Genomic DNA, 23,731 nt, shown 5'->3' on the forward strand with positions numbered 1-23,731 from the left:
AATGCAGACCGTTTGAGAATCAACACACAATGGGGTCTTTATTTTCCTACTTGTGTAATCGCTGAGCAAGTCATATCATCTCCTGGAGCCTTAATTTTCTCATTTGTAAAATGAGGATTTACAAAGCATCTTTTACCTGTCTCTTCAGGATTATAGCTGAAGTAGGGAAAGAAAGCTCTTTGAAAAGTTTAATGCAATTTGAAACATGAAAATCTTCAAGGTCCTAAAATTGGGGGGCATGCTGAAGGAAATTCAGTATCATTTCTTTCTGTAATATATTCATCTTTAAAAATAAAACAAAAAAAGACCACAAGTTTGGCGCGGAAAAACACCAAGAGTAACGTAGCATGCGTGTTTCTGGGAGGAAGGAGAGGGGAGGGTTAAAGAGTTCCTGGGAAGAAGCCCAACTTCTTGGCTGAAATTTACTGAAAGCCTTTGCCCGGCATGATCTTGCTCTCTTGTGCTCATGACAAAGAAATGTAACCTTCGGCCAATTGCATTTTTGTTCCACTGGTAACTAGGTTAATGTGAACAGACAGGTCTGGTGAGACAGCCCGGGAAGAAATAACACATGGGCTTTTGTGCAGCTGGATATAATGAAGGTAAATTGGGTGGAATTCAAAGATTTGCCAGAAAAAAGAGAGATGATTTCACTCTAAAATCATTTTGCAAGATAATATTTTACAAGGAACCTTTTGGACATGCATTATAAGCGGTTACATTTCCATTGTCCTAAAAAACTCCCTGCATAGTTGTACTCTATTTTTATCAAGCCATGCTCTGACGCCTCCTGCCTGGTTGGCGATAATCCCTAATGCAAAGGGATCGTGTGAAGGTAAGTGAAGTCGTTTGTTAATGTTGTTTATAAAGAAGCACTGAGTTTCTACTTTGTGCAGAGAGCTTTACAAATATTCATATGAGCTTTACGAATATTTACAAATATTGGTGCATTAAAAAAATAAAATGTGTTCATTTTAAATATAATAATGTAGGTGTCATTGCTATCCCCATTTTACCATTGCAGAAATGGAATTTCAGAGGTGTCAGGGGCCAGCTCAAGGTCACTGATGAATCAGGACCCGCTTATCCAGCTCTCTGCCTTCAGAGCTCTCTTGACTTTTCTGCATCACTTCCTTTACCAGGAATGATATTTAAATTATTCCAAAATGCAAAATATAGTTAGTTTTCCAGGCAGTTGTATTTATTTCTGGATTTTTTTTTCCCTAAATAAAACCTGTATCTACATGAAAACTCCTCCAGGATTTCCTTTCCTCATGAAATGTGTGGTTTCCTCAAGAACTGCCTGGGAGGCCCTGAGGCCGACCCACTCCTCCCAGCAATGACTTGGGGAGGAGGGAGTGGGGGAAGACAGAGAGCAGGGGGGTGGGATGGGAGGGCAGAGAGGAGGGGGATGGGATGGGAGGACAGAGAGGAGGGGGTGGGATGGGAGGACAGAGAGGAGGGGGTGGGATGGGAGGGCAGAGAGGAGGGGGCGGGATGGGAGGGCAGAGAGGAGGGGGCGGGATGGGAGGTACAGAGAGGAGGGGACGGGATGGGAGGACAGAGAGGAGGGGGTGGGATGGGAGGACAGAGAGGAGGGGGCGGGATGGGAGGACAGAGAGGAGGGGTGGGATGGGAGGGCAGAGATGAAGAGGCAGAATGGGAGAGCAGAGAGCAAGGGAGCAGGATGGGAGAGACAGAGCAGAAGCTGGGATGGGAGGGCAGAGAGGAGGGGGCGAGATGGGAGGGCAGAGAGGAGGGGTTGGGATGGGAGGGCAGAGAAGAAGGGGCAAGATGTGAGGGCAGAGAGCAGGGGAGTGGAATGGGAGGGGCAGAGAGCAGGGGGCAGGATGGGAGGGCAGAGAGGAGGAGGCGGGATGGGAGGGCAGAGAGCAGGGGGCGGGATGGGAGGGCCTGCTGTGTGCCCTCATCAGGTGGATTTCATCTCTGGGATGGAAGAGGAGGCATGGCATAGAGACGTGAAGTTCTAGAATGTTTTTGGCCACTCTCTGCAAACTCAAGACTTTTTTGGGGGGGCGGGAGCGGAGAGTGCAAATAATGCCTTTTTGGAGTTGTAATTGCTCCCTAGGAGGGTTAAATTTTTGGTGATTTGTAATGTCCTGGTAGGTTCCTGCATTCATGAACTGCTTGGGTGAATGGCTGTGATTTGGAAGTGAGGATGGGAGAGAAAGAGAGAAAGGCATGATGGGAACGTGGGTCAAATTGAAACTCCTGCTCTGACCTCATCCCTTCCGGGGGCTGACTCTTATTATCCTGGTTGGCTACTTGCAGGCATGTCTATACACAGGCCACCTGGATTAAGAGCCATTCCTCAGGGTCTCCTGGCTATTGAAATGTCTGTATCTGTAAGAGTAGCTTTCATTGTCTGAAATTGGCCTTTCCTCTCTCTCTATGTGTTAGGTTCCACCTGGTATTCACTTAGGGAGACCGGTCACCCTCTGCAGCTCTGTCTCACTACTGGGTACAGTGAAGAGGCTTACAAGCTTGGTAGCAGTGCCTATGAAAATAACAACTAGGATGCTTCTGTTATTATCACAGTCACCCCCATTATCCAAGGGGGATACGTTCCCAGACCCTCAGTGTATGCTGAAATCACGGGTAGTACCGACCCTATATATGCTGTTTTTTCCTATACATACATGCCTATTACGAAGCTTAACTTATAAATTAAGCAAAGTAAGACATTCACAACAGTGCTACAGCAGAGCAGGTATAATGGTGCGAGGACCACGACACAAGCTACGTGAATGTGGACTCCCGCTCTCTCTAAATATCTCATTGTCCTGCGCTCATCCTTCTTCTTGGGATCTATAGCTCTGCTATCCCAGATGGCTACTAAGTGACTTCTGGGCGCGTGGTGTCTACAGCGTGGAGATGCCAGACAAAGGGAGGATCCACATCCAGGTGGGAGGGTGTGAGATTTCATCGCACAACTCAGAACAGTGAGCAATTTAAAACTTAGGAAGTGTTGAGCTGGTATTTTCCATTTAATATCTTCGGGCCTCGGTTGACTGTGAGTACCAGAGACTGCAGGAATCGAAACCATGGATAAGCAGGGACTCCTGTATGCGCTTTGGCAGTGACTGGTGGCATGGATGCCACAAGGCAGGGGAGCCTGGGCTGGGCTGGTTGCTGTCTGGAAAAGGGGCCCCCTTTGGCTTTTTACACAGGTATGGCCAAGGGATGTGACCTCACCTGAGCTGGGACAGGCTGTGTATAAAAACCAAGCATCATAATTCTGACATCGTATATTAATGTGTTCCTGAAAGGAATATTAAATAATGCCTTTCTCAAAGTAGTAACATTAGTGTATCTACTAAGCTCACCTAAGCAGGGCTAGTCTGTGACATGCAGAAAATAAGCATAACGTAGTCAAAGGCATATTTTGAAAGTGACCATTATGCAACTATTAAAATAAATAATACCTTTCCCCAAATAGGAACACTAGTATATCTACCAAAGGCAGGTTGCTGGTGACTACTTGATTGGTAAACATTTGTTTATTCTTCCCTTGTAATTGACACAGTTATTATTTGAGCCCACATCTATCCTCATCCGTTTAAATACAGAGCTGGTGTGAGTCGTACTAAGTCAGGATGATGGTATGTGGGTCCGTGATGCTATATTCCATGGGTTAATATAATCTGCACATCATTTAACTAATCCACTGAGGGAGCTGGTCTGTCCCAGAAGTTTTGTTATTAAATGGAATAGTCGATGTTCTTGTTTTCTTACAAATTCACTTACAGGGAGAATTCTGTTAATTTTTTTTTTTTTTTTTTTTTTTTTTGAGACAGAGTCTTGCTCTGTCTCCAGGCTGGATTGCAATGGTGTGATCTCGACTCACTGCAACCTCCGCCTCCTGGGTTCAAGTGATTCTCCCGCCTCAGCCTCCTGAGGAGCTAGAACTACAGGCACACACCACCACGCCCAGCTATTTTTTGTATTTTTAGTAGAGATGGGGTTTCACCATGTTGGCCAAGATGGTCTCTATCTCTTGACCTCGTAATCCGCCCACCTCAGCCTCCCAAGGTGCTGGGATTACAGGCATCAGCCACTGCGCCCGGCTGAATTCTGTTAAATTTTACATACAGCATGTAGGGCAGAAGACATACTTTAAACTCATAGGTTTTCTTACTTTCACTCAGAAGGGAAGGGAAAACAGTACAATTCGGCGAAATAGGAAATCTAAATCTTTCAATGCATGGGTCATGTGGAAACTGAGAGAGAGAAGAAAATCGAAAAACAGATGATGGATGTTGTTAAGGAATTAGTAAACCGTTAAGTGCTCTATCATTATTAGATATTCGGGTGATCATCCCGCATGTAGCTATTTGACCAATGCTGCTTGTAAATTGGCTTAGGAAAATTAACATACGTTTTATTAAACTGACGAGTATGCCTTTTACAGAAAGCAAGGAATAGACATAGCCATTTTGTTTAAGAAATATAAGCACATGAGAGGCTTAAAAAGGTAGGGGTTGTATGTTCTCAGCACTGCAGCTAAATTCTTAAATGGAAACTGTTCTTTTAGCAATTTCAGAGTAGGCTATCTCAAGCTGATTGCTACAGACTCAAATTTTAAGTCGCATTTCTTTCAGAAACAGAAGGAAAGTCAATCTCACTTTCGAAAAGAGAAAGTAAGGTGACCCTTGTCATAGTAACATAATGCAGCAGGTCCCAGGTGTAATCCGGAGGTAAAGGCAGACAAGGTCCTGCGATGCCGCAGCTGAAAGGAAGCTGACGCCAACGGGCTTCTCAGAAGAACAATGACTCATTAGGCCCGGGCTCACGGCAGGTGCGGTCTCCCAACAACTGGCCTCCCTCCAAAAACATGGAGGAAATCAAGAGGGCAGAGCCGGGAAGGAGGCTGCATCCCTCGCCTGATGGGGAGCACTCCTAGCAGGCACAGGGTAATCAGAAAAGTGCTTTGGAATCACAAAATTAAAAAACAAGTGTCAGCTGTGGGAGATGTAGAAATGCAAATAAGTACGAATGCAAATAGGCCGGATAAATGACAGTGTGCAATCACCCAAAGCTCTGTTTACAACCCGAAGGCAGCTCCGTCTGTAATTATCTGGGCGCCATTAACTGCGTGGGAGCAGCTCTCAACGGGTACAAGAGAGACACCACCAGAAGTGAAATGTTCTCTCTCCCATGATGAAGCCAGATCTCCGAGCGATTCCATCTACACTGAACTAAACCAGTTTGTGCCAATAGAGCTAGGAGTATACCTTTGGTGAAACAAGGAAGCTAGATTTTTTTTTATTGCTTACTGCGCATCTGAACGTAATTCTTGCCATTAATTAAGAAAACAGATGATAAGAGATTTGGCTTCAATAAACATGTACTGAAAGCTACCACATCATTGAGTTTAATTATGCAAGCAATCTCGTGGGGCAGGTACTATGAGCTCAGATAGACTTGGTCAAGGTCGTCCCAGTAGAGCTGAGATTCGAGCATCAGTATTTTGGGCCTAGGTTTTTTTGTTTTTTGTTTTGTTTTGTTTTGTTTTGTTTTGACGGAGTCTCACTCTGCCGCCCAAGCTGGAGTGCAGTGGCGCGATCTCGGCTCACTGCAAGCTCCACCTCCCGGGTTCATGCTACTCTCCTGCCTCAGCCTCCTGAGTAGGTGGGACTACAGGCGCCCACCACCACGCCCGGCTAATTTTTTTTGGTATTTTTAGTAGAGACGGGGTTTCACCGTGTTAGCCAGGATGGTCTCCATCTCCTGACCTCGTGATCCGCCCGTCTTGGCCTCCCAAAGTGCTGGGATTACAGGTGTGAGACACTGCGCCTGGCCTGGCCCTAAGTTTTTACCCTTCCCATTATGTCAGAAGTTCTCAGTTGACAATGTCTGGAGACATTTTTCACTGTCACACTACAGAGTGCCACTGGTGTCTAGCAGACAGAGGCCAGAGACTCTGCTAAACATCCTACAATGCAAAGAACAGTCCCCCTGACAAAGGATTATCCCACCCCAAATATCAAGAATGCTGACACGGAGGTTGAGAAGCCTGGCATTTCCCCATTGCTGCTGCTGGGAGGCTGCCTCTCGGGATAGATTGAATTGTTCTGCAAAGACATGGTCGGCAGACACAGAGGGTCCCCTCACCAGGGGTCTGGGAGTTGCTGGAAATGGATAAGAAAATCCTAGTTCTACCTCACAGACAGGGAGGAAGTGAAGAGGTGAGGCAGTAAAAATTCATAACATATCTATCACAAATGCATTCTGAGATTGCTTGGATCTAAATTGCCCTTTCCAAACCCAAGAGATATTTCCAATGCCACCTGAAGGTCCTGAGAGCTCCCTGACATCATTCAGGACTGAAGGTAGAAAGTAGAATGGCCCTGGGTTTTCTGAGGGTTCTTTATTTGTCTTCGAGAATATTAAAGACCAGCATCTCTCCAGAATACAAATAAGAGTCTAATGTGATAAGAGGCTGAACTGAAGGTGTCCCTAGAAAATTTAAGACTAAAATGTCAGCTGAAAGACAAAGAGAAAGATGGGATTGTTCTTGCAAAATCTCATTGGTAAAGAGAGAGAGGATTTTCCTAACAAAAATGTTCTGAACTAAAAGCATCTCAGAGGGATTTTTGAATTTTGGCCAGCTAAACACCATCAGGGGTTCTGGGGGGTTAGTCAAATAAAGTCAGAAAGGGCCTATCTGAGGCACAAAACACAGCACAGCCAAAGCTGTGGCCACCGCAGGAGGAGCAGGAGAGAATCTGGTGAAGAGCAAGAAAGAGCAGCTCAGCTCTGCGGAGAAGCGTGGTGCTCAGCCATCACTGCTCCAGCGTGAAGAGAAGCGCAGTCCATGGCAGTTTGGGATGTGGTTGGAAGCTCTGCATCACAGTTCACATACTTACTAATTTTGTTGATTTGTGAGCTACAGAAAGAGTCTGGGGTCCTGTCCAGGCGCGGTGGTTCATGCCTACAATCCCAGCACTTTGGGAGGCCAAGGCGGGCGGATCACTTGAGGTCAGGAGTTTGAAACCAGCCTGGCCAACATGGTGAAACCCCGTCTCTACTAAAAATACAAAAATTTGCTGGGCATGGTGGCACGTGCCTGTAATCCCAGCTACTCGGGAGGCCAAGGCAGGAGAATCACTTGAACCTGGGAGGTGGAGGTTGCAGTGAGCTGAGATCATGCCACTGCACTCCAGCCTGGGCGACAGAGCAAGACTCTGTCTCTTAAAAAAAAAAAAAAAAAAAAAAAGGATCTGAGGATCTGGGGTCCTGAGAGCTCCAGTTCTTCCCCGCAGTTCCCGGAGCTGCTCCTGCTGATACAGGTTCTGCTGCCAAGGAATCCCAGGGGCCTCAGGGTCCCAGGAAGGGCCAAGGCTGCAGCTGCCGCCTGCCTGGGGGCTCCTCGGCCATCCGGCATCTTCCCTCCCTCCATCCCTGGCCTGCTGTTCTGAGTCTCTGAGAAGAGCGTCTGGCGGCTGGGAAAGGGGCTACCATGGAGGAATGGTCTTCAGGAAGTGAATAAAGCTGGCCCTGCCTCATGCCGATCAGCCCAGCAAGCAGGGAGGACATCGCCAATGAGTTTCTGGTTTTCACTTCAGAAGTTATGGAGACGATGTAAGACGAAATACTGTTCAGTGGGCTAATGCAGCCACACGAGTGAGTTTTATTTTCATCCCTACTTTAATAAACATACATGTGCCAAGCTGGCTCTGAATTATTTAAAATTACAGCAGTCAGAAGAGAGACCTTCTCAAAGTCTGTTGGAAAGATTTTTAATCATCTTTAAGTAAACTTCAATTTCTCTGAAATTGAAGGAGAATTATTTCTCCACTTCAAAAGTCAGTACAGAGCCATTGAAGGGGCTTTCCACCTCCTACGATAAGTAAAAACATAAAATGATTAGCACAAAAAATACACCATGAAATGAGTTTAAAGTCCTTAATCTTGAAGGCTAGATTTAAGACACTATTCTTACTGTCCACAAACAGGTTTACTTTAGTGATCATAACAAATGGCTTTTATTCAGAACCATTACTCAGTATGATTTTAAAATCTTGGGCTTCATCTTTTGGATAATTCACATGACCTTCTCCTTAGTGGGCGAGTACAAGAAGGCACTGAATAGCGTGCCATTCCGCACCACCAAGCGGAAGGGCGGCACTGCTTGTATCTAAGGTGGCGACCTGGACCAAGGGTGGCCTTCGCTGTCTTGGACTGGATGGGCTGGACTCCCAGCTGAAGGTGGCTTGGAATTTCGCTGTTCCTTCGGGGCCCCGCTTACACACCAACACCCATGAATGCTTTTCAACGAAGTTGCTAGAATGCAGCCGTGGAGACGAACAGCTTACCGAGAGCCTCTGCCAGGAAGCAAAAGAGAGGTTCTCTTCCCTTTCATTTTGGACATCGTAACAACTAAACATAACATTTATATCATTATCTGTCAGCAGTTTAACATAAACCCTCTCATTTACTGCCAATGTGTCCACCCTGCTCCTTAGGCAAGCCATTCTCCCCAGTGCACAGATGAGGAAATCGGGGCTCTGAGAGGTTAACTGACCTGCTCGAGGTGAAGAAAATGAGTAGGGATTAGAATCAGGGAGCGAGGCCGGGCGCAGTGGCTCATGCTTGTAATCCCAGCACTTTGGGAGGCCAAGGCGGGTGGATCACCTGAGGTCGGGAGTTCGAGGCCAGCCTGACCAACATGGAAAAACCCCATCTCTACTAAAAATACAAAATTAGCTGGGTGTGGTGGTGGTGCATGCCTGTAATCCCAGCTACATGGGAGGCTGAGGCAGGAGAATTGCTTGAACCTGGGAGGCCGAGGTTGCAGTGAGCCAAGATTACACCACTGCACTCCAGCCTGGGTGACAGAGCAAGACTCCGTCTCAAAAAAAAAAAAAAAAGAATCAGGGAGTGAAGTTCCTCCAACACGCGTGGTCTTATACTATGTCACTGTGCCTTACCACATGCCCTGCATGGGGCGGGGGAACTGGCGTGCATTGCCTAAATCAAGCACAGGAGTTTGATGGTACTACGAAGCGCCGCAGGGTGTGGGAGCCTGAGAGGTACTCACGCAATGCCCGCTGGAAGATAAGTTCATTGTCGCACAGACTTTGTAACATTGTAAGGAAAGAAGCCTGACAGTAGTTTTACAAATCACACCATATAAATTATTAATGGTAAATAGATAACCCAGAGTGGACAGTACATACTGCAATTTATAAGAACAACCAGTTTTTTTAAATGGTCATAACCATTTTAAAAAAAAGAAAAAAAGAGAAAGAAATCCTCCGCAGTCATTAGTTCAGTCAGTTTTACCTTTGGTAGAAATAAATTGTGCTTCAGCTGCTAATATTACTCCTGCCTAAACTGATGCCCCGGTAGGCAGAGCCAAGGGGTTAATGGAAAGAGTGGAGCACGCTGAGCATTTTGCCATCACAGATGCCTCTCTAAACGTCTCTAGCTCAAGTAATAATGGAGCTGCCTAATTGCAGTCATTAAGGAGCCTGTGACTTTAAATGACAAAGGTAGAGATGCTGGCATCGGCAGCCTGTTAGCATTTAATTTACATGAAATTCGATTCAGTGTGCACGAACTAACTAGGAGGCGCCAGGCTTAGGCCTTAGGCAGACAAAGAGCAAAAGTGTGGGAGGCTGGATGGGGCCAGTGAGCTCTGGAGCGTCTGGCTCCTGGACTGGGGGACTGGGAATCGGCCAGGCCAGGCCCAGCGGGTGGGAGCTGCAGATACCACTTCTCCAGGATCCATCCCAGGGCAGCTTCATGGGAGGGGCCTGGCTGAGTGAGCTTCCTAAGGAAACCCTCTTGCCCGGAAGAGGCTCCCAATCATCTGTCAACTTGTCTTTCCTATTTAGCAAACGATTGAGATTCTCTTCCTTAAAGACACATTCTCTGATGAACAGAATGTGCTCTGTAATGGGTTTAGCCAAAGCATCCCCACCACCTTCCTCCAGGAAGGTGTATGTCTGTGTGAAGTCCTCAAGGTCATTAGATCTCATGAATTTACTCCGGCATTTCCATTTCCATGCATGCTTTTTCCATTTAGACTAAACTGGCGCTTGGGGTGCTTGCCATGCTCCAAGAAGTCCCTGCAGCCCCTGGTTGGTGGGAGACGCAGAGCAGGCATTCAGTCAGCAAATATTAATTGACGTGGTGAGGTTGTGCTCTGAAAAGCTGAGTTCCTCCTGAGAGGCTAATTCACTGTGCTCAGCCTGTCTGCGGGTAGCGAGGGCTCCTGAGTAACAGCGAGCTTTGCACGAGCGCTACCGCGTGGCGGTGGAAACATTTGTTCCCCTTGATGAATGAAACGGCACTCTTGACATGCTGTATGGACAGAATCTTTACATGTCATTTATTTTGCATTTCAAATGCTTTGAAAAAAGCCTTCCTGTGGTTTTGGCCAGAGGTATTTGTTATCAGTTTAATAGATTTATTCCTGTTTTGCTAAGGTATGTAATAGTTATTTATTTTTTTAAAAAGCCAGTACCTCTCCAGTCTTCATTTTCATTTATCCTTAGCATGGTCTTTTCTAAAAAGGGCGTTTGGCACAATATCTTTTTTTGTTTTTTTAATCTCTAGGTAACCCCTGCCTACATTTTACTCTGGATTCCAAGAGTAGACTGGGCTTCAGGGACCAGATGCCAGGGCTGACACATCTGCCTAAAACCCATAATTCTTGAACTTGACGTGCTCAGCCTCTCCAAAGCCGCGGCGCTGACACAGCTCCCCCTGCACGAGTGTACAGCAGTCAGACAGGAACGGGGTGAGGGGGCTCAACTTTCTGACGGCCACTCAGAGGCTGCCTGACCGCGAAGACAGGACCGTAAAACATATACCACATGCGACCTGCTGGTGCTCGGCACTGACCCAGGGGAGGAGGGCCACTTGGGCTGGAATGCAGTTGCTGGGGGCTCATGAGGGGCTCAGTGGTGCCCCTGGCCACCGAGTCAAGCAGCGTAGATTGATCAGAGGAGCTGAGAGCTGAGGCCCACCCTCCCCTTTCTCCTACACATGGACACCTCTGAGTGGAATAAGGGAAGACTGTCCTTTCTCCAAGCTTGAAGGAAGATGTCTGTGACCCTTTTCCTGGACTTCAAGGCCTCGAAGTGTCAGCTGGCTGCCATCCCAGCGGCTGACAGGGCAGCAGGAGAAAGAGGCCACCTGTATCATCCGCCCGTGCTGCAGCTGAATGGGATCGGTGCAGCATGATAGAGGCCAGCTGCCCCGCACCAGGTCTGCGTGTCACAGGGCAGAGTGCATGGTCTCCCTTCACGTGCGGGGCCAGGTGACTGCACGGAGTGATGAGCTGGGCCCACTTTCCTGCTATTGGCCGCCAGCAAAGAATACAAGGGGTTTCCCTTCCCTTCCCTTCCCTTCCCTTCCCTTCCCTTCCCTTCCCTTCCCTTCCCTTCCCTTCCCCTCCCCTCCCCTCCCCTCCCCTCCCCTCCCCTCCGCTCCCCTCCCCTCCCTTCCCTTCCCTTCCCTTCCCTATCGTCAGCCTTGCAGGGTGGTGGTTTCCTTTGCCCGGAGAGTTCAGAGGCCTTAGTTCTGGAAAGCCTCCTGTGGGGAGATGCAGTGGCGGGGATAGGGACCAGAGCAGAGAGGGCAGCAGCATAAACAAAGAGGACAGGCAAACTGTTTGAGCCCAGGAGTTTGAGACCAGCCTGGGCAACATGGTGAAACCCTGTCTCTATAAAAAATATAAAACTTAGCTGGGTGTGGTGGCACATGCCTATGGTCCCAGGTATCTGGAGCATGGGGTGGTGGTGGGGTGGTGGGAGGATCATCTGAGCCTGGGGAGGTCGAGGCCGCAGTAAGCTAGGATTGTATCACTGCACTCCAGCCTTGGCAACAGAGAGAGATCTTAGAACAAAACAAAAAAATCGGAGAAGGGATTTCTCTGATTTCTCCCTTTGGGAAGGGAGGCTTGGAGGCTGCCTGGGGCTGAGCAGGGAGCACCATGCTTGTAGGCCTTTGGGGAGGTTTCGAGGTCCAAGTGTGACTTAGAGGAACTGGGAGATGCCAGCAGACACTGCGACCCAAAGGGGCCTGGCTTGGGACCTATGCAGCTGTGGGAGGGGAAAGGCCCTCCCCGCTACCAGATGTAGACTCTGGTGCCCTGAAGCCTGGCGTCTGAGCCAGATCTGACTTTGTGTAGAAGCATAAAAGGAATAGGATGTTTGTGATGGCTGAGCGTCATGGAGGAATTCATACCTGTTCCTGGAGCAATCTATTTTTAACCTTGTTAACCTGAACTGTACTTTAAGATTTAAACTAAATGCAGCCTCTTTTCTACCCATGATTTATTAGACCTCCCCTTTCTATCAAATTAAAGCTCTGCACAAATGAAACAATTTATCCTCATCTAATTTATAACCACCCTCCCACACTAGGAATATGGAGCCAGGAATGAGGGAGGTTCACGTGGGAGGCGGCAACTGCAGAACAGACAGCTCTTTGGATTTCTTTAAATTGCCATTTAATTCCATCCATCAACCCATTTTTCTGCTGTATACATAGAAAAGGACAATAGCCACTCCCTCAACCAAATATCCCTACATTCAGTTAAAAGCTACTCTGTACCCCAGGACATGGGAGCAGCTCCTATCCTTCCCAGGTGAAAAAGTGGGCTTTTTTCCCCCTTAAGGCTAAATAGGATTTCTTTTCTGTTAGCTATGGGTAGGTGACTTCTTAATGATCTTTAAGGAAAGAAGTCAATACAAGGAAAATATCCTTTTTTAATCCCATTTTCCTTCTCACCCCACACTGAGCGTTACTATAGCAACATCTTTCCTGCTACTAGGACAGTTAAGTCCCCCTGTGAAGTTAACCGAAAGCTGCTTTTTCACTCAGAAGGGGCTGCTGTTCATTGACCAGCTTTTCCCTGCGTGTCTAAATTCTCCGGTTCTCTCTGACATGCTCAATCTAGGGTTTCCCGCGGCTAAACCCTAAAATTCACTTCGAAACTCCTAACAGCAGAATTCCCCAAACCTTTTCAGAACTGAACTCATTAGAAATGAATTTACATTTTGATTTAGTTATAAATAACTTTTCTTCTGTGTATTGGTTTAAGTTTAGAAAAGGCCCCCTGTAAAGAAGACAAGTTGGAGAATAATCTCCCATATTCCTCTGCCATCCTTTCTTTCCTTCCTTTCCTTGAGATGGAGTCTCTCTCTGTCGCCCAGGCTGGAGTGCAGTGGAGTGATCTCAGCTCACTGCAACCTCCGCCTCCCGGGTTCAAGCGATGCTCCTGCCTCAGCCTGCCGAGTAGCTGAGACTACAGACATGCACCACCACGCCTGGCTAATTTTTTGTATTTTTAGTAGAGACAGCGTTTCACCATGTAAGCTAGGATGGTCTCGATCTCCTGACCTCATGATCGGCCCGCCTCGGCCTCCCAATGTGCTGGGATTACAGGTATGAGCCACCGTGGCTGGCCTCCTTTTTCTTTTAAAACATACATACATATATGTAAAAACAAAAGAAAATTTCAGGACCTTCCAAATTTCATAGGCCTAGAGGAAAGTTAAGCCCTGGAAATGGAGTTGTGAGAGCAGGCTGTTTTTCCTCTCTGGTGCGTGACCACTGCTTCCTGATTTTTGTGTTGAGATCTTAGACATTAACCAGACTTATAGCCTTCATTCAAACCAGACTGAATGATGTGGGAGGTAGGGACCTTGGTCATTGTTATCTCTTTATAATAAAATGCTAAGCAACCCCCTTAGAGTGAAATCAACAGTAGCCAATCAAATCTTACATCTGTGTGTTAGCCGTTATATGGAAAACGCTGTGATTCTGTTCAGCGCCTCCCTTTTGCCTCCATAAAAGATCTTCACTTTTCCCCACACCAGTAATATTTCACTGGATTCTTGGAATATCAGAAATTCATCATTCTTTGGTGTCTGCGTATCTCTGAATGGCCACTCTCACACAGCCCTTGAATGAATTACTTAACTGGATCTTAAGCATTTTGATTATTTTAGATGGACATATACACATGCATATACATGTATGTGTATATACACATATGTAATGAAATTGTTCCAAAACACAGAAAATACAAAGACTAATGTAATCAGGACTCACATATCCACACCTTAGATTTAATGCTGATTTCGGGGGGCATTTTTGCTTCAAATTTGTAAAAAGCAAAGGTTACAGACATAAAGATCTTGTGATTCTCTTATCCCAGTTTCTTCCCTCTTTCTTCTCTTCTTTCTCTTTCTCTGTCCCCCGAGGTAGCATCTATGCTGACGTTCCCGTATATCTTTTCCATCCAAATATTTGCATTTTTGCTTCACATTACGTGCAAGGCTTTTATCTGCTTCCTCCTAATTTGTGGGGGCAAGAGGCTAGACATCTCTGGCTGGAAAGGCACTCCCTGCAGATCTGGGAAGCCATGAGCCACAGGAGCATTAGCTGTTCCTCTACCCTTTCGTTTCTTTGCTGGACAATCCTTATAAGCTGGAGTCCAAGTTAACCTTCCCAAATGAGTGGCACTATTATTTTAAAGTAAAAGCGTTCAAGGTAGAGGATGACTTTGGGACTCTGGCAACACAGGAAGCCCAGTGTTTTCTCCCCAAGGTCACATTAGAAAGGTGGTGCAGCTGAGATGGTGACTGCTCAGAATAAAGTGATAAGGGGTCAAAAGGTGGATGGCTGACTTACAGGTGTTATGAATGAGACCATCAGGGCTCGGGTAAGAACACTGTCTGGGATAAATGGTTTGTGGTTATTGATCTGGACCAACCTGACAGAAAAGAAGCTGTGTGTATTATTATTACAATTACTTGGTTTATGCTTGCAATTTATAATTTGTATGCTCAGTCGACTCTGCCAATATAAAGTAGTAATGCCCCGGTTTCAAAATCTGACATTGGATTTTGTCCCACGATTTAGCATGTCCTCTAAGCAAAATAACTGTCCAACCAGGTCACTTGCCTTCAACAACTTAAAACACAAGTAACTAGGGAGGAAAACAAAGAAACATAAACTCAAAGAAGGTTTCAAGATTGACACAGAGAAAAATCTTTTCTCATCTATCCGTATGTACTCTCCCACTGCTTATCATGGGCCCCAGGGAAAGGCGATTTTATTCAAAGAAGGTAACTCTGAACGTACTCAGGGCCGTAATATGTGAAATGTCTCCCAGTGTTTGACAAAAAGACTCTCTTTTCATGTTCATATTCCATGGAAATCTAAGTCAAAGCAACAATAAAATAAGCTGACCCATAAGTGCACGTGGTGAAGAGGCTCAGCCAAGAAAAACTGTTTGGTAGTTGCTGAAAACTGGCATCTAGACCTCAAAGAGGAAATCAGAACCAAAGTGGAGACTTGTCCCACCAGAGATGGTGGGTGTTGGACTGAGTCAGCGACAGTGAGGCACTGACTAGAATTCCATAACCAGCCATACTTTCTAGTTTATAATGACATTCATGGTTATTGTTCTACACAGACAGGTGTGGGGAAGCAATGGGAAAGTGCAGGGAAACAGAAGCATTGGGAATGGAACATCTTTGGTTTCTCCATTTCAATGCACTGCCATGACCCCCACACCCACCCACGAGACTTTAGCTGTTCCAGAGCCAAGGGTTCCTGCCTCTTTGCTGATCCATTACTCATTCTCCCTACAGCTGCCTCATAGCTTTGGCTCCCAAGAGGTAAGGTACAGGTAGTCTGGCTGCCTGCATTATCCTCCAGCCTCAAAATACATGGGGAAATGAAAATAAACAAACTGTTGATTCCTTGAGCTTAAGAAGGCCTCGTGGTGTTACTTTATACCTTTTCGAGTCTCTCCTAAGATCAGAGAGAGGAGTGAAGAGGGGGAAGGTGTATGGCCAAAGGAGGACTTGCCCTGATTGCCATTGGCAAAGATGCTGAGCCTTAGGGACCATCCAGAGGCATGCAGGACCCCTGCTGCAGCATTCTTGAAAAATGATGTCTTCCTACACCTCCCTGACTCAACCAGAAGCTCACAGGTAAGAACACATCCATGTTGCGAAGCTCCATCTATTGTGAGAACTTCTGCCCTGCCGGCTGCCTCTGACATGCCACATGCAAGTGATACCATTTACCCCACTTTGCAATACGTAACAATCTGCACTGGATTTCCAATGCCCAATTGTTTTCTGGACTTCTCCATCAGTTTCAGCATATCTATAAACCACTCATACCATGATTTACTTAATGTTTTCTTTTCCTTTCTTTTTTTTTTGAGACGGAGTCTCGCTCTGTCGCCCAGGCTGGAGTGCAGTGGTGCGATCTCAGCTCACTGCAACCTCTGCCTCCCAGGTTCAAGTGATTCTCCTGCCTCAGCCTCCCGAGCAGCTGGGACTACAGGTGCCCACCACCACACCCAGCTATTTTTGTATTTTTAGTAGAGACGGGGTTTCACTGTGTTAGCCAGGATGGTCTCGATCTCCTGACCTCGTGATCTGCCCACCCTGGCCTCCCAAAGTGCTGGGATTACAGGTGTGAGCCACCATGCCCGGCTTGTTTCCTTAATTTAATTAAAATTATTCCAAAATAAATATCATACCATTAATGTAAATAGAAAACACTGAATTGTGTTACTTGCCACACATAGAAGACAACTGCAAAAAATCAACAATATGAACGATATGAAAGTCAAACACTTTTGCCTGTGGAAGAGCCCAGGGCCTGCGTTCTTGTTTTTAAAGAGGCAGGTAAGCAGGTAATAGAGAAGCCTTGAGGACTAGAACAGAACCGATGGAAAGAGAACTGGCAAGGGGCTAACTTCTGCATGATGTGTTTCCATGTTATTTCTCTTAGGTCCCAGCACCGCAGAAAATCATCTTGAACACCTCCCAAGGCCAATCTCCCACTGCAACAAATGAACTATTAAAAACAGGGGTCTCTTTTATCCTACCGACATCTCATTTCCAGATAAAATAGCTCCAGTTTCTTCAATGACTTCCACGAGAAGACCTCTCTGGAGAGGTCTGAACATTGTCTTCTGTCAGCTCCCTCTTGATTTTGGGACCAAGCATTGAATATAAAGTTAGGATGTGGCCTGATTAGCATAGGCAGAGCACTGAGAAGCCTTCCTTGTGCCTGTCACTACACTTCCATCAAAAGACTCCATCAACAGGAGGCAACGCAGCCTCAGGATACCACCTGCCCACGGCCCATCTGAGGGAACCTGCTGCCCACAGCCTCTGCTCCCAGAGGGACCTACCCAGTCCCAAAGCTGAGGCACCACCCATCCTTGAATGGCCAGAGTAACCTGTCTCAAGAATATGAGCAAGATGATTCCAAGAGAAAGTGGCAGTCAACAGTGGTTTTGTACAATGTGGATAAATATTAGAAAGGCCATCCAGGATGCGTCATTTGCAAGCTTGGGTGGACAGGCAGCTGCCAACAGTGTCAGCAGGTGGCCCATGAGTGAAACTTAGAGAATTAGGGGACTGCTTTGGTCTTGGCAGATTTCCCGGCCAGTCCACGGAACCCTCAAAATAGGTCCCTTAATTTTGTAGAAAAATGGTGTCACCTTTAAACGTTGTAAACTACATTTATAAATTTAAGACATTCTTTTTTTTCTTTTTTCTTTTCTTCTCTTTTTTCTTTTCTTTTCTTTTCTTTTTTTTTTTTTGAGATGGAGTCTCACTCTGTTGCCCAGATTGGAGTGCAGTGGCATGATCTTGGCTCACTGCACCCTCCCCCTCCCGGGTTCAAGCGATTCTCCTGCCTCAGCCTCCTGAGTAGCTGGGATTACAGGCACACCACCACACCCAGCTAATTTTTGTATTTTTAGTAGAGATGGTCTTTCACTGTATTGGCTAGGCTGGTGTCGAAGTCCTGATCTCAAGTGATCCACCCACCTCGGCCTCCCAAAATGCTGAGATTACAGGCATGAGCCACTGCGCCCGGGCTTAACACACTCTTAAGTACTTCCAAAGTCTGATTTAAAAAATAGTTTTGTTTTTCCTGAGGACTTAAATAACTTATGAATAAATCAAAGCAATAGATATAGTGCGCCTTAAGTTCTCCGAAAGGCTTTGATACTGTTTACAAACTTTGTCAGAGTTCAATTTAATATCCCTAGCCTCAATCAATTACTCAATTGTGTTTCAAGCTAAGTCACAAGGCTGAGCTGTTTCATTAATTAACCACATTCCTTTAGAAGTTCAAGTATGTATAAATTCCTTAATACAAAATATTGGTTCTGTGTTTTTTTATTCTTTAAAACATTTCTCTACTTAATTCTAAATCTTTTAGGGTGAAAGATGATTAGCTACTAAGGAAACTATTGCACCATCCCACACAACTATTTTAGGTTATGTTCCTGTATTATTTTTGGGATTGTCCTCTCAATTTGCTTGTAGTTGCGTTATAATCAAAACGTTTAGCTGGGGTGCTGACTAGATTCTTCATGGTGACCAAGTGGGTTCCACGGAGCCCTATTTATAGCTGCCATAGTGATGATTCCATAACCCACAGGCGAGGGGCAGGGAGCCCTTGACTTTAAATCCAAATTCTCTCTCTCTCTCTCTAATATCATATATATTTTATATATATATATAAAATACCTCCATTCAAGTCACTTGGCAGAATTTTGCACTATTGTGCTCTTAAGATATAAATATATTTCCATCTCAAGATCACATCAGGCTTAATAAAATTCTGTATTGTCAAAGTCTATACAGGACCACACACATTCTTCGTGTATTCAATCGCATTTTTGATATCTCTCATAGCCATTTTTGATAGTTGCAAATTCTAAGGCCATTCATTCCCACAATCTATTTGATGAAAGTTTTTTAAAAATGGAATATTCAATCCTTTATAGCCAATGAGGGCCTGAGCCTTGAACCAGTGAACACTACTGAGTAGCAGTTAGGAGGGCGCGGAGTCAGACTGCCTGGGCTTAACGTCTTGGCTCTGTCACTCATTTCATACTCTTAATCATCATGCTATAGAAACTCCCACAATCTGTGTGTGTGCATGTGTTATTAAATCCTTCAAATACTTCTCAGACTCTTGCCTGTGTAGATAAACAACGTGTGTTTTGTAACACCTTGGCTTGTCTCTAGTACCCGGTTTTTTAACCAAACATTACTCTGGGTGTTGTGGTGAAGGTATTTTGTAGATGGGGTTAAAATCTACAATCAGTGGGATTGCCCTTGATAATCTTAATGGGCCTCATCCATTTAGTTGAAAGGCCTTAACAGGTTTCTCAGAGGAAGAAATTCTGTTTCAAGATTACAACATCAGCTCCTGCTCTGTTCCCAACCTTCTGGCCCACCCTGTAGGATTCAGACTTGCTGGCCTCCACGGCTATGTAAGTCAATTCTTTGAAATAAAGAGAACTCCAACTAATGCACAACGGTCAGTCCATCCCTCCCTCCCTCCCTCCATCCATCCATCCCTCCCTCCCTCCCTTCCTTCCTTCCTTCCTTCCTTCCTTCCTTCCTTCCTTCCTTCCTTTCCTCCTCCCCTCCCCTCCCCTCCCCTCTCCCCAAATTCAAAAAAAGTTAACTTTATGATTATCCTTTCTGGGAATACTAGTAGTTACTATACACATTATTCACATAGAAAAATCAGTAATGTACCAGTTGGTAGTTGAATTCTTCAGAGGGAAAGATTAGTATCTTATTTTTTATTTAGTGAGATGAGGAACTAAAAGAACATTACTATTCTTTACTACAATATATAACAGAAGTGTTTTCTTGGTGTCTGCAATGCAAATTCTGATGTCAGTAAATACATTGAGAGACTAATTTGTCAAGCAAGCACAGACCACACATGGTTTCTTTTTATTTCTTTCTTTCTGAGATGGAAGGAAACCTAAAAGTAACTATGTACACAACTCGCTAGGGTTGCCAGCAGCATTTTGGCGATGTCCCCTTGGGTCACAGAACGGCAGCATGGGTTCTATAGGTCGGGGTGGCATTAGCACTGACGGCACATAGTCTGTGTCTTTTGAGCTCACTTTCCATGTTATTCTAGGTCCTGTGAAAGAAAGACCTCAGGCTCACGTTATTAGATCCTTGGGTAATTCTCCATACTCTGAAGTTCTTGAAGAAGGCACTGGCTGGGGTTAGGGTGGCTTTGGGAAACCCTTGACTGCTTGAGGAATCCTTTCCAATTCCTTCCTTAACCAGGCAGGAGGAACAGCAGTTCATTCGTGGTCTTGAGTCCAGGTTCCAGGTTCTAAGCTTGGTCTATGCTTTTGGTGTGCTCTCTAACTCAATGATAATGATAGTCATGGAAGTTTCTTAATATCTGGGGTTTTGAAACTGTTAGTTCCTGGAGCAAGCCCAAGTTTATTTTGGGGGAACTTTGCACCAGCATTGTAGTTATACTGAAATTTAGAATATGTGAGTTGAAAAGCACCAAAGCCAGTGTGAGAAATCCAGCCCACCATTAGGGCTACTGAAGTCCCATTAGGTTGACTACTTTCTGGAGGCCAATTGCACTTAACTTGGATTCCTGAGTGACTTTCTCTGGTCCATAACTTCACCTAGGTCACTGCTGAGAAAACCATCTAGCCTGTCTAAAATCATCCTTCCACTCCCCCAGTTGTCTCAGTTTCTCTGTCTTTTCTTCCCCAGCTATATTTTTCTTCATAACACTGGTTTCTCTAGACATTATATTACATCTAGATTTGTCATATCCTGTCTCTCCTATTAGAACATAGACTTCTTGAGACCATGGACTGTCAGTTTGGTTTAATTTGACACGTGTTTTTTTTTTTTTTTTGAGATGGAGTCTCACTCTGTCGCCCAGGCTGGAGTGCAGTGGTATGATCTCAGCTCACTGCAACCTCTGCCCCCCGGGTTCAGGCAATGCTCCTGCCTCAGCCTCCCGAGTAGCTGGAATTACAGATGCCTGCCACTGTGCCCGACTAAGTTTTGTATTTTTAGTAGAGACGGAGTTTCACCATCTTGGCCAGGCTGGTCTTGAACTCCTGACCTTGTGATCCACCTGCCTCGGCCTCCTAAAGTGCTGGGATTACAGGTGTGAGCCACCACGCCCGGCCTGACATGCTGTGTTCTAAACACCCAGCACAATGGCCAGCATGCAGAAAACACTGCAGAAATATTTGCTGCATGAATGACGTGCTATTTACATCAGCCTACTAAATGCTACCCAGTGAGTAGAAAAATTTCAAATGAAAGCATCCTAATCATTCCTTTTTTTATAGAGGCCTATCAGTGTAGGCTATTCTAGTGGAAGAAATCACATCCGGTCCCTGGTGCCATGAAGTTACAGAAATATTAGGTGAAGGCCAGGTGCAGGGGCTCACGCCTGTAATCCCAGCACTTTGGGAGGCTGACGCGGGCAGATCACAAGGTCAGGAGATCGAGATCATCTTGGCCAACATGGTGAAACCCCATCTCTACTAAATACAAAAAATTAGCCAGGTATGGTGGCACATGTCTGTAATCCCAGCTACTTGGGAGGCTGAGGCAAGGGAATCTCTTGAACCCGGGAGGTGGAGGTTGTGGTGAGCTGAGATCACGCCACTGCACTCCAGCCTGGCGACAGAGCAAGACTCCGTCTCAAAAAAAAAAAAAAAAAAAATTAGGTGCATACAAATAAATACATATACACATACTTTAACTCATATCAACATATTATAGAGAAACAAATATTGAAAAGAATTTCAAGGCTGGCCATGTGTGTTTATAGTTTCTTCCAGTTCAAAATCACTATGAAAAAATGTTTTTCTAAGGAGAACGTTGGCCTCTAGGGGAAGCGAAGGGCTCCTGCGTCGTGATGGTTAATATTGAGTGTCAACTTGATTGGATTGAAGGACGCAAAGTATTGTTCCTGGGTGTGTCTGTGAGGGTGTTGCCAAAGGAGATTAACATTTGAGTCAGTGGGACTGGGAGAGGCAGACCCACCCTCAGTCTGGATGGGCGAAATTGAATCGGCTGCCAGTGCAGCTAAGATAAAAGCAGGCAAAAGGGCGTGGAAGGCCTAGACTGGCTGAGTCTTCCGGCTTTCAAATTTCTCCCGCATTGAAAGCTTCCTGCCCTGGAACATCAGACTCCAAGTTCTTCAGCTTTTGGACTCTTGGACCTACACCAGTGGTTTGCCAGGGGGTCTCAGGCCTTTGGCCACAGACTGAAGGCTGCACTGTCGGCTTCCCTACTTTTGAGGTTTTGGGAGTCAGACCGGCTTCCTTGCTCCTCAGCTTGCAGACAGTCTATTGTGGGACTTCTCCTTGTGATCGTGTGAATCAGTTCTCCTTAATAAACGCCCCTTCATATATTCATCTATCCAATTAGTTCTGTCCCTCTAGAGAACCCTGACTAATACATCCATTCTCCCACATCACCAGCTTGAATCCTGCCCAAGAATAAAGAGGATCAAGGACAGGGCACTGAACTGTACCAAAAGAAAGCTGCTCTTTGGGTTTGCGAATGCTGACCTGGGTCTGCTTTGTATGGGTGGTCAGAGGGTGAAAGGGTCTGGGGTACATGCACATGACCCTTCCTCTTCCTCTTCCACCCACATGCCCAGAGAGCTCAGGGCTTCCTCAGGAGAAGAGATGGTCTCATTGCTCAGGGAACCTTTTCTCCTAGGCAAACAGAGGTAGTGTGGCAGCTGGAAGAGGCCTGGAGTGGTACTTGGACTTTGAAGCCAAACGCTTGCCCTCTCAGAGCCTTTGCCTCCACTGTGGTCCTACCAGAGAGCTGAGTTCAGGACCTGGGTTTGGGCGTGGAAGGGCGGTGTGAGAGCAAGGCTGAATAGTCCAACTTCCTCCTTTAACAAATATCCACTGAGCATCTTCGCTATGCAAGGCTCTCTTCCAGACCACTTGGTTCTTAGGAGTCCAGGAGTTCTCCACTCGGTACACCCAGTTTTACCAAAGTTAAACCCATGAGATTTTGTAATAAAGCCAAGGCTAATAATAATGCATTCCATTACTTTTCCTACACATGTGTCTCTGTTAAGCACTTTGCAAGGAGGATGGGCAGCTGGGCCAATGCAGGATCCAACTATTCAAGATTCCTCCACTTACACAATATATTGACACTAACTCTGAATGCATCCCCACTGAATATAGAACTCTAGTAATTTCTACTGAAAACATCAAATAAAAAAGCTACTAATTTAATAGAAATTACCTCTTCTAATTGCCCTACAATGATACAACTGTATTCTGAAAGGATACACGGATGTCATATAAATAATTCAAAATTAACATTTATATTTATGTACAGTGCCTAGAACAATGATAAGACATGACTGCTGAATGTGTGGATAGATGGATGGGAGGATGAATGGATGCATGAATGAATTAATGAATGCTCTGTGATCTGAGGGCTGAAGATACATTACTGAAAACTCCAAGAAGGTCAGAAAGCAAAATCAAGGAATATGAAAATCTACTGTTAGGTACAAACGTGTCTCTAGAGAAGAGACTGGTTCTGAAAATAGGGAGAATGGGAACCACCAACTTCCTGTGTGTGTGTTACCACACTCTTAACATGAAAACATGTGTGATAAGAAGTCCAACATTTTGTAGATGACCGCACATGTAAGTTAAAGAAATAGTGGCCTTCTTTTGTCTTTCCTTTGTAGTTTTTTGGGAAAAGGACGCCAATAATCAAAAGACCTGCAGAAAAGGTGATTTGGTGTTTCAAGGGTTGTGGGCTTTTATGGGACACAAGCTGAACTGTCATGCAGACAATGACCGCCTTCTGATTTACTTGGGCTGCTCAAAACTCTGGAAAGAAAAATAGAACAT

The 23,731-nt window shown here is 45.6% G+C and overlaps 1 protein-coding gene and 1 long non-coding RNA gene across 7 annotated transcripts in view; one reads left to right on the top strand and one right to left on the bottom strand.

Moving 5' to 3' along the window:
* PRKN (parkin RBR E3 ubiquitin protein ligase) overlaps positions 1-23,731 on the bottom strand; it is a 1,411,643-nt gene that overhangs the window by 114,597 nt on the left and 1,273,315 nt on the right. The gene's annotated exons all lie outside the window — the stretch shown is intronic.
* On the top strand, positions 420-18,154 carry LOC134810224 (uncharacterized). Its single transcript, XR_010157815.1, has 3 exons — positions 420-835; positions 10,588-15,986; positions 16,801-18,154. It is a non-coding gene; the product is annotated as an uncharacterized LOC134810224 (long non-coding RNA).

Source organism: Pan troglodytes, chromosome 5, assembly GCF_028858775.2.
Source record: "Pan troglodytes isolate AG18354 chromosome 5, NHGRI_mPanTro3-v2.0_pri, whole genome shotgun sequence".
NCBI classification, from domain to species: domain Eukaryota; kingdom Metazoa; phylum Chordata; class Mammalia; order Primates; family Hominidae; genus Pan; species Pan troglodytes.